Raw genomic sequence first — 10,745 nt, 5'->3', positions numbered from 1 at the left:
GTAATGCAACCGATTACATTTGATTACTTTTCTAATTTTCTAAGGTTTTCAACTGTTAATCAACTTCAAAAAAGTGTTAACCTTACAGTAGTACTCAACACTGATTACTGTCGGACTTTCAAAATCCTTCATCACTTGAATTAAGATGATAATAATTTAATAGCCACCACAAAATCAGACTTACTTTGAGATGATTTGAGATTCTGAAGTTAAATACAGATTTGAAACTATAATAAGAAATAGTTTAGTAGCTACGAGGCTGTTTTTGAAATCAAATCTTTGCATAGTTATGACAGGAAACACTGGCATCTAACAATGGCTTGGTTAATAACAGTTCATCTTAAAAAAAAATAAAGATTTTCTGCCATAGTCAGAAGGGTGCGCTGATAACACCGAGATAGTAGGTGCTTCATTGCTTAGAGGCTGTAAACACAGATAAACACGAAGGTGAAAAGTTGAACATTTGTAAGAGTAATGAAGTCAAGGTAAGGCCACGGCAGTAAAACAAACACAAGTGTGTGAAGGTGCAGAAAAGACAAAAAAGGTGAATGCGCCACAATACAATGAATCCGTAGCTATTTTTATAGGGACAGCATTTTCTGTTTTTAACGTGAGCATTTTTTTTTACAATATTATGAACAAAAACAACGTTGAACCAAAGCAGCTTTAATAACATGACTTCAACAACATAGCGATGCCCGATTCGCAAACGAATCATTCCTTCGAGTCGGATCTTTGCAATGATTTTTATTGTACAAATTGTACAAAAAACAGACAATTATTGCACATATTAATCCGATGCTTAATTCGGATTGTTTTCAAGTTTTTACTTTTAGATATTGTTTCCAAATATATTTAATGTAATTGTTTGTAATATTTCAGGGGTTTTTTTTCCAACACCTGAAGGAACTTTTTCCATTAGATTTTACTTTCTGTATATAATAGCAAGCAATTATAATAATTGAATCAAACATAAATGCTACTACTAGGAGATTCAAAGAATAAATGACTAATACCTAGCCTACTATCAGGGATTCGTCAACAACCGACTCACTGACGCATGAACGATTCGTAATGAGCCATGAAGCATTTAAGCATTTAAATGAGCTGAATCATCGCTAAAACAGAATGCACTGCCACACATTAAAGGACAATAAATACCCTTATTAAAAACGATTTATGCAGTCAGGCAATTTACCAAACTATAATGCAAAGACCACGTGATAAAAGAATCAATGAATCATCTTTGTGACCGAATTTTTGTTGAAAAAAGTCTCTTTATTCTTACTACTTTTACCAAATCTTTCTGTGTCATGATTAGTAAGAACAGTATGCTAGTTCTGACATAGCTTTGTTGATTTACTGGGATAAATGTCATCTTTTGAAAATTAATGTAACGTATAAAAATCCATGTGTAAATTGTACATACAGAAAATATTCCAGCTCAGACAGATTTTCGTGTTCACCGTTTAGTGCAAAGTCACTCTGAATCAGCATGTAATAAATAATGACACACCAATAAAAAGTTTTGTTTATTCTACCATTTTATGAGGAATGTGTGTGCCCAAGTTCTTTGGATTTATGTGCTAAAAAAAGTTTTTAAAAATTAAAGTCAGATAATACAGGAGACTGGGCCATGTTGTCAAATAATAGTTGTCACTGTAAGAATTTGAGTCAAAAGTCCAGTGACGCAAAAGCTTGTTTTCACTAGGAGTGGTTTTCTATGTTGGTTTCAAGCATAGCTGAAAACATTTTGTCCTCCAGCCTGAAAACACGTGGATTTATTTCATGAATCGGCCCCATTGCCCTCAGATAACACCATACTAGAGTTAGATTTTTGCTGTTGTCTGTTTTCCTTCAGTATTCACCATGCAGTCACCCTTGCGTTTGCTCTCTCCACCTGTCCTAACCTGCCTGTGAACTCAGCCAAATTAAGATAAGACCGAACTTTATGGCTTAAGAGCCAATAAACTAATTCTGTGATAATTAGAAATGTCGACAACAAAATTCATTTATGGCACCATATCCATTCAAGTTTACAAGTTCATCTCTTGGAGGGCGGAGATACCATCATGATGCCTCTTAATAGAACACTTGTTCTAAACAATTAGTTTAAATTAATGTATATTTAGGTTGTTTAATTAACCACAGACACATGCACACATATATAATCTACAATTTCATGCCACTGGATGTGAAATTGAATTATAGATAAAATACATTGATTTATTTACTCTTTTTTGAAGATGAAAACATCATCTTCATAGGACTGGAACTGGTATTTGATCATTTGTCTTGTATCCTGTCTGATTCTGGGAATCCATCAGTTCAGTCGGTAAGTGCTGTGTCAGAAATGATTGTATTCACTTACTGGTTCTATCAGGCTTTTATTGTGATGAGATAAGGAAATTGATTGTTCATCACTTCACGTATGATTTCTGTTTTAAAATAAAAAGAAGGCAGTTCTTAAATACAAAACACATGATAGAGTGATGTTCATGTACACCAGTGTGGAAAAGCTGTTAACGATCGATAGAATACAAGACATGGTACGTCCTTTTATTCTTAGAATAGATCCTTGATCTTCATCAGACTGAGGCTGAAAATGTCTCTTTTGCAGCAGCACATGAAAGCGCTGAGGTCAGAAGGATGAACGGTGTTGAAGTGTGGCGCGTTCAGGAGAACCAATGGGAAGACAGATTGACTCCGGCAACCAGAGCTTCTTGTCGAAACTCAGGTACTGGAATTGAAAACAGCCAATCAGAAACAGGATATTTAAATTCAGATATTTCATATTTCGTGGAATCGAAATAGCGACAGAGCTTTTCTTCCATATTGTGATATATATTTGAGTGCAAAAGATTAGAGGAAAAGAAGAAATGGAGGGCAGCACTTGACGGTTCTGTGAAGTGGTAGCTGATTGGGTGTTGAGATGTAGGCGTGGCTTGCCTGGGCGGAGTTTAAGCACACTAAATGATTGGAGAAGTCCTGTACATTGTAAAAAATAAGTTGCTGCTTTAAATTTTTAAGTACAATCAACTTAGCTGTTTAAGTCATTTCTGTAACTGGCTTAGACAAATGAGTTGAACCATCTACATGCAAATTAAAGTTGAAAATTGCTAAAGTTAAAGTAAAAACACGTCATCATTTATTGATCATATATTTTTTTACAGTGTATACATCTGATGTTTTCACCAGAAGATCCAGTTGTCTGATTAAACATTATGAGGTCAAAACATTAAAAAATAAATAAAATGAAGCAAACTGATTTATTGCCAATAAGATCCATAACATGCATTTACAAAATAAACATAAAATAAAATAAAATCTTCATTTTATACCGGCTTTATTAATACACAGTATGGGATGTTAGTTAGATTAAAATAACTTAGCATGAATGATTTAGCATGTCTTTTTTATATAATATTATATTAACTTGTCAATATGTGTCTTTATACAAATTCATTTATGACACCACATAACTATTTAAACCATTCCAAAAAGCTGAAATGTGATTAAAATAAAGAGTAATTTTTCTTTGTCTTTTTTCATCACAGTGTTTTTGGGAAGATTAGTGCAGTCACTGCGCACAAGATCTCAGCAGAGGATGCAGTGATTGTGATGGAGGTGAATGAAAGTATTTACCGGGACACAGAGGACAGGAGTCAGGAGGTGAGTGTGTTCGGCGTCTCTCAGTAATGTTAGCGGTCTGTGTGCTGCTTTAGCTTCACTGCGCCTCCACTTCGCCCGCCGGTTCTGGAACCAGATCTAAACAAATGTGATACACAACTGGACTTGTAGGCAAACTTTATGAAGCACACATTTCGGAAACTTTCATTATGTATAAAATAGATAGATAGATAGATAGATAGATAGATAGATAGATAGATAGATAGATAGATAGATAGATAGATAGATAGATAGATAGATAGATAGATAGATAGATAGATAATTTTTTATTTTTATTTTTTTTATACATATTTTTTGTCTTTTATCTATTTATTTTCTTATTTGCACCTTTTATAATTTTCTTTTGTTGCTTAAATAGCCCAAATATTGAGGCAAACCTTGTTTAAAGTTTAAAGTTAAAGTTTCTTTTATTAAAAAAAAAAAAAAAAAAAAAAAAAAAAATATATATATATATATATATATATAAAGGTGTTGTGTTTACAAATATTAAAATTGAAAAAAATATATATTTATTCAATTTTTAAATGTATTTATTTAATATGATAAATCTACAAATATTTGAACATTAATATTATGTATATAAAAATATTATACTAAGGTATTTAAGTTACAAATAATATTTAAGTTATAAATATTAATAATACAATTATAATATTATTAATTGATTAATTAATAATATTATAAATATGTTAATATTATAAATATACAAATATTTGCATATTATATTATAGTTTGTCAAAATGTGTACCTTCATGTAAATTCATGAATCACACTACAGAAATATTTAAACAAATCCAAAAAACTAAAAGATATTAAAATGAAGAATAATCCTTTTTAGTTTCAACTCATTAATTATACACTTTTTATTTACATGCCTGCATAATCAAATTTAAACTACCTTTATAATAATTTTTTTATTAAATGATACCCTGGTCATCGAAAACAAGATTATCCAGTGTCAGTTCATATATTTGATGTAGTGTGTTTTCAGCAGACAGCGTATAGTACCTGAACTCTTCCCTCAGACAGCTGCGTTCGACAGGCGAGCTGGTCTCTGGTGTGAATGTCAGGATAGTGTGTTTCCTGAAAAACTCTTTCCAGCTCCTCCAGCTGGCTCACGGTGAACGTGGTCCGTACCCGCCTGCGACCGGACCGGCGAGCTACCGTCAGAGATACATTCAATATATATAGTTCAATAAATACATTCAAATAGGTTCAAAAGATAAGATATAGTATATTATTACACTGTAAAAACTATTCAAAAACACAATGAGAGAAAAAACTAAAAAGAACACACCTGTGTATGGACTGATTTTTGGAGTGTCCGTCTTTATCTTGGTCTGTGTACATCCAGATGTTTTAACTTTCTTGTCTGTTCTGTCAGGTCGGACACCCAAAGGCTTTTTCAGTATTTCTTCTATAGAGTGTGACAGAAGTTTTGGGCTATTTGTGGCCGTCCTGCTCTCACGGGATGACGTCTCCACGTGTTTCTCTAACTCTGCATCAACTAATTGCATTGTCTTTGAATCTTCTTCAGTGTGTCAAAAGTTCAGAATACTATCCCAGAATGACTTGAAGCTCTCCAGCTTTTGTGTAATAGTACGCAGCGTGAGTCTGTGTGTGCCGATATGACTGAAGCATTCATAGGAGGAGCAGCAGGTTTACTGTGTAACAAACCTCCTCAGTCATAAATGCTCTACCTCATCATGAACTGGTGCACATTTTACATCTCTAGCCAAGTCACCAAAGACTTGAGATTTCGGTTTATAGATTGTCTAGTATCTATTCACACTTGTAGCATTGTAACAAGGTTTGCACTATTGGCAATAATGGGATTGGTTACTAAACACAGCATAGCAATCATTATAACTTCTTGTTAAGTTTATTAAAAGACCATTTTATGTAAATTAGGACACCAGTTTTGAATTAAGCAGTGTTATTTTGGCAAAGCTTCATTAATAGTTTGTAGTGCACAGATGTGTGTGAGAACAGTAGCTGTTTATGCAGCACTTAGTAATGCTTCTTTAGACATCATGTGGTCAGCTCTAGAATTACACTTTTATTAAAGTTGCCATATGCAATGATGAAAATCAAAATTGCATGACTTTTAGGCCATGCATGTTAGCTTTCAGGTCAGCTACAGTTGAAGTCAAAACTTTACATACACCTTTCAGAATCTGCAAAATGTTAATTATTTTTACCAAAATAAGAGGGATCATACAAAATGCATGCTGTTGTTTATTTAGTACTGACCTGAATAAGATATTTCACATTAAAGATGTTTACATATATAGTCCACAAGAGAAAATAATAGTTGAATTTATAATAATGACCCCGTTCAAAAGTTTACACACCCTTGATTCTTAATACTGTGTTGTTACCTGAATGATCCACAGCTGTGTTTTTTTTTGTTTAGTGATAGTTGTTCATGAGTCCCTTGTGTGTCCTGAACAGTTAAACCGTCTGCTGTTCTTCAGAAAAATCCTTCAGCTCCCACAAATTCTTTGGTTTTCCAGCATTTTTGTGTATTTGAACCCTTTCCAACAATGACTGTATGATTTTGAGATCCATCTTTCCACACTGAGGACAACTGAGGGACTCATATGCAACTATTACAGAAGGTTCAAACGCTCACTGATGCTCCAGAAGGAAAAGGCATGCATTAAGAGCCGGGGCGTGAAAACTTTTGAACAGAATGAAGATGAGTACATTTTTCTTATTTTGCCTAAATATCTTTTTTTTTTTTTCATTTAGTAATGAATTAATTCAGAAGCTACAGAAGATACTTACATGTTTTCCAGAAGACAAATTAAGTTAAATTTACCTTGATCTTCAAATTCAAAAAGTTTTCATAAGTTCTCTTAATGCATGGTTTAATTCTAATTCAAACAAGTTCCCTTCAGGTCTGCTATCAGCTGTTATTCTCATCAACACTGATGCAGAATGCAGCAGAAACAGTGCAACAACGATCCAGTTAGAAGATGTTTCAATCCACAAATCACCCACATTTACCATAGCTTTACTGTAGTAACACTAATGGTAACAGTGGTACGGTGGCAGAAAAGTAGGATATTCATATTGAGTATTATTATAATATTAATATACTAAATTTGTTAAAGGAGTAATGGAATATAAATACACTATTTTGTTAATTATTCTATGAGTTGATGTGGATTTGTTATTGACTGAATGTCTTTAGGCCACTGTTTTCAATACAAACACCATATAGTTAGGCTACTTTTTACCATGGTACTGAGGTGCTGTACTTTTGGTTATGTATAAAAGATGAGGCTGTTACAGTTTTCACAATGGTACTGTCAAATGTACATCTGCATCCCAACTCAAGCTCCTGTTCTAATGTGCATTTCTAAGAGACAAAACTTGTAATATTACATGTTCAGTTACCAAATCAGGTGCTGGTGCCACTGCTCTCCAATGTTAGTCTGGAGCCCTGATAATATAAATCGTACTGTAAAATGTTACTGTAATTTGAAATTTCGTCCGTTTAATTGTAAATCAAATATATAGCTTCTTTTAATTATTTTAGTTTTAGTATAACATTGTTATACTATGCAAAATTACCTTTTTTTTTGTTTAAAGAACAAACCAATGCATTGTTGACATTTGAGGCTCAATGCTATAGAAAAGCAATAAAAGTTCAACAAGCCTTTTTTAAATATATATTTTATATAAAAATATGGCATGCAGCTTCAAACAATGGCATCAATCTGTTCAAAATAATCGTTATTAATAATCACAATTACAATATGAAGGGAATAATCGACAATTATGATTTTTGTCATAATCAGAACAGGCATTTATATAATACTGAAAATTGATGATGATAGTTAAAAGTGCTCATGTAGTAGAAGATTGTTGCTTTAGTCTCTCTCTGTCTGTGTGGTAATACCACCCTCTCTAGCAGACGTTGCAGGAGCAGAGTACAGTAGGGTGAAAGTCATTTCAAATCCTCATAGAGCCTTAGCTGAATAATTCACTAACACAAACTATTTATCCACACAGGCCACATACAGTATGCAGGGAGAAACATTCATCTATATTTCATCACGTCAAGCGCTTTCGTCTGTAACTGACTGACGTGTCTCTGGCTGAATCTGTGTGCATCTGTTTATCCGTGCTGCGTTTCACATTTCTGGAAGCACTTGAAAGACTTTTACCCCCAGAGACACTAGATGGCATCCTAAGACATGAAAAGAAGTGTGTTATGTAAATCAGTCTCAGAAACCATTTAAATGTGTCTGACACTCCTTTAAATTAAATCCTGTTCTGATACTGTATGTGAACAGTTCTATAGCTCAAAATCAGGAGGCCATATCACACCTCAATCAGAACAAAATCACACTGTATGCTTACCAGATATTATATATATATATATATATATGTATACACTGCCTTCCAAAAGTTTGGAAACGCCCTAGAAAAGTGGGGTTTTGGACAATATTGGCATGAATCCTTTTTAATTTGTGATAATTTTGCACTGATAAGTGACAACACAAACTATGAAAACATATTTTATTACATAAACAGTTTATACATAAAAAGAAAAATCTTAAATTTTCGATTCATCAAAATATCCACCATTAGCAGCTATTACAGCCCTGCATGATCTGGGCATCCGAGCTGTCAGTTTATTCAAACATTGACTTGATACTGTATATTACTCCAAGCCTCCTGAAGGATTGCCCAAAGATGATTCACACTGGTTGGACACTTCTTACGGACATCACGGTCCAGTTCCTCCCATAGTAGCTCAATTGGGTTGAGGTCGGGTGATTGGGGAGGCCATTCCATGACAGACATGATGCCAGCTGACTGTTTCCTCTCCAAATATGATTTGCACAGCTTGAAAGTGTGCTTGGGGTCATTGTCTTGTTGGAAGGTTTAGGAAGGTTGGTGCGTTTCCAAACTTTTGGAGGGCAATGTATATATAAATAATAAAAATAAATATCAATTATTTGATCAGGCTTCCAAAAAGTCAAGATATTTAACGCTAAAGTACATGCAACTTAAATTTAAAGTTTAAAATGCACATTTTTTATATAGAAATTGCCAGGATGTTGGAATCTTTTGAATTGCATTTAATTTTCTCATGTGGGTGATTGTTTATGCAATTTATGAACAATTAAATGCAACTTAAAATTGTTATTATTTGCAGAGGTTTCTGTTTTTTTTTTTTAAAGATGTTACTGTTTTTTTTTTTTAAAAGATGTTACTGTTTGAATTACAGTTGGGCAAAAAAGCATTTAGTCAGCCACCAATTGTGCAAGTTCTCCCACTTAAAAAGATGAGAGAGGCCTGTAATTTTCATCATAGGTACACTTCAACTATGAGAGACAGAATGGGGGGAAGAATCCAGGAAATCACATTGTAGGATTTTTAATGAATTTATTTGCAAATTATGGTGGAAAATAAGTATTTGGTCAATAACAAAAGTTCATCTCAATACTTTGTTATATACCCTTTGTTGGCAATGAGAGGTCAAACATTTTCTGTAAGTCTTCACAAGGTTTTCACACACTGTTGCTGGTATTTTGGCCCATTCCTCCATGCAGATCTCCTCTAGAGCAGTGATGTTTTGGGGCTGTCGCTGGGCAACACGGACTTTCAACTCCCTCCAAAGATTTTCTATGGGGTTGAGATCTGGAGACTGGCTAGGTCACTCCAGGACCTTGAAATGCTTCTTACGAAGCCACTGCTTCGTTGCCCGGGCGGTGTGTTTGGGATCATTGTCATGCTGAAAGACCCAGCCACGTTTCATCTTCAATGCCCTTGCTGATGGAAGGAGGTTTTCACTCAGAATCTCACGATACATGACCCCATTAATTCTTTCCTTTACACGGATCAGTCGTCCTGGTCCCTTTGCAGAAAAACAGCCCCAAAGCATGATGTTTCCACCCCCATGCTTCACAGTAGGTATGGTGTTCTTTGGATGCAACTCAGCATTCTTTCTCCTCCAAACATGACGAGTTGAGTTTTTACCAAAAAGTTCTATTTTGGTTTCATCTGACCATATGACATTCTCCCAATCCTCTTCTGGATCATCCAAATGCTCTCTAGCAAATTCAGACGGGCCGGACATGTACTGGCTTAAGCAGGGGGACACGTCTAGCACTGCAGGATTTAAGTCGTAGTGTGTTACTGATGGTAGCCTTTGTTACTTTGGTCCCAGCTCTCTGCAGGTCATTCACTAGGTCCCCCCGTGTGGCTCTGGGATTTTTGCTCACCGTTCTTGTGATCATTTTGACCCCACGGGGTGAGATCTTGCGTGGAGCCCCAGATCGAGGGAGATTATCAGTGGTCTTGTATGTCTTCCATTTTCTAATAATTGCTCCCACAGTTGATTTCTTCACACCAAGCTGCTTGCCTATTGCAGATTCAGTCTTCCCAGCCTGGTGCAGGTCTACAATTTTGGTTTCTGGTGTCCTCCGACAGCTCTTTGGTCTTGGCCATAGTGGAGTTTGGAGTGTGACTGTTTGAGGTTGTGGACAGGTGTCTTTTATACTGATAACGAGTTCAAACAGGTGCCATTAATACAGGTAACGAGTGGAGGACAGAGGAGCCTCTTAAAGAAGAAGTTACAGATCTGTGAGAGCCAGAAATCTTGCTTGTTTGTAGGTGACCAAATACTTATTTTACCGAGGAATTTACCAATTAATTCATTAAAAATCCTACAATGTGATTTCCTGGATTCTTTCCCCCCATTCTGTCTCTCATAGTTGAAGTGTACCTATGATGAAAATTACAGGCCTCTCTCATCTTTTTAAGTGGGAGAACTTGCACAATTGGTGGCTGACTAAATACTTTTTTGCCCAACTGTAAATGAAAAAATTTAAATTGACTCTTAAAAATAAAGGTTCTTTATTGGCATCAATAGTTCCACAAAGAACCTTTACCATCCATGGAATCTTTTCATTCCACAAAAGGTTCTTTGCAGTGGAAAAAGATTCTTTAGATTATTCAAATGTTCTTCACACTAAGAAAAAATGGTTATTTTAAGAGCTGTTCACTGAAAGGTTCTTTGGGGAACCAAAACT

This window comes from Barbus barbus, assembly GCF_936440315.1.
Source record: "Barbus barbus genome assembly, chromosome: 39".
Lineage (NCBI taxonomy): Eukaryota > Metazoa > Chordata > Actinopteri > Cypriniformes > Cyprinidae > Barbus > Barbus barbus.
The sequence above is the reverse complement of the archived record's forward strand: the minus strand, read 5'-3'. Positions refer to the sequence as shown.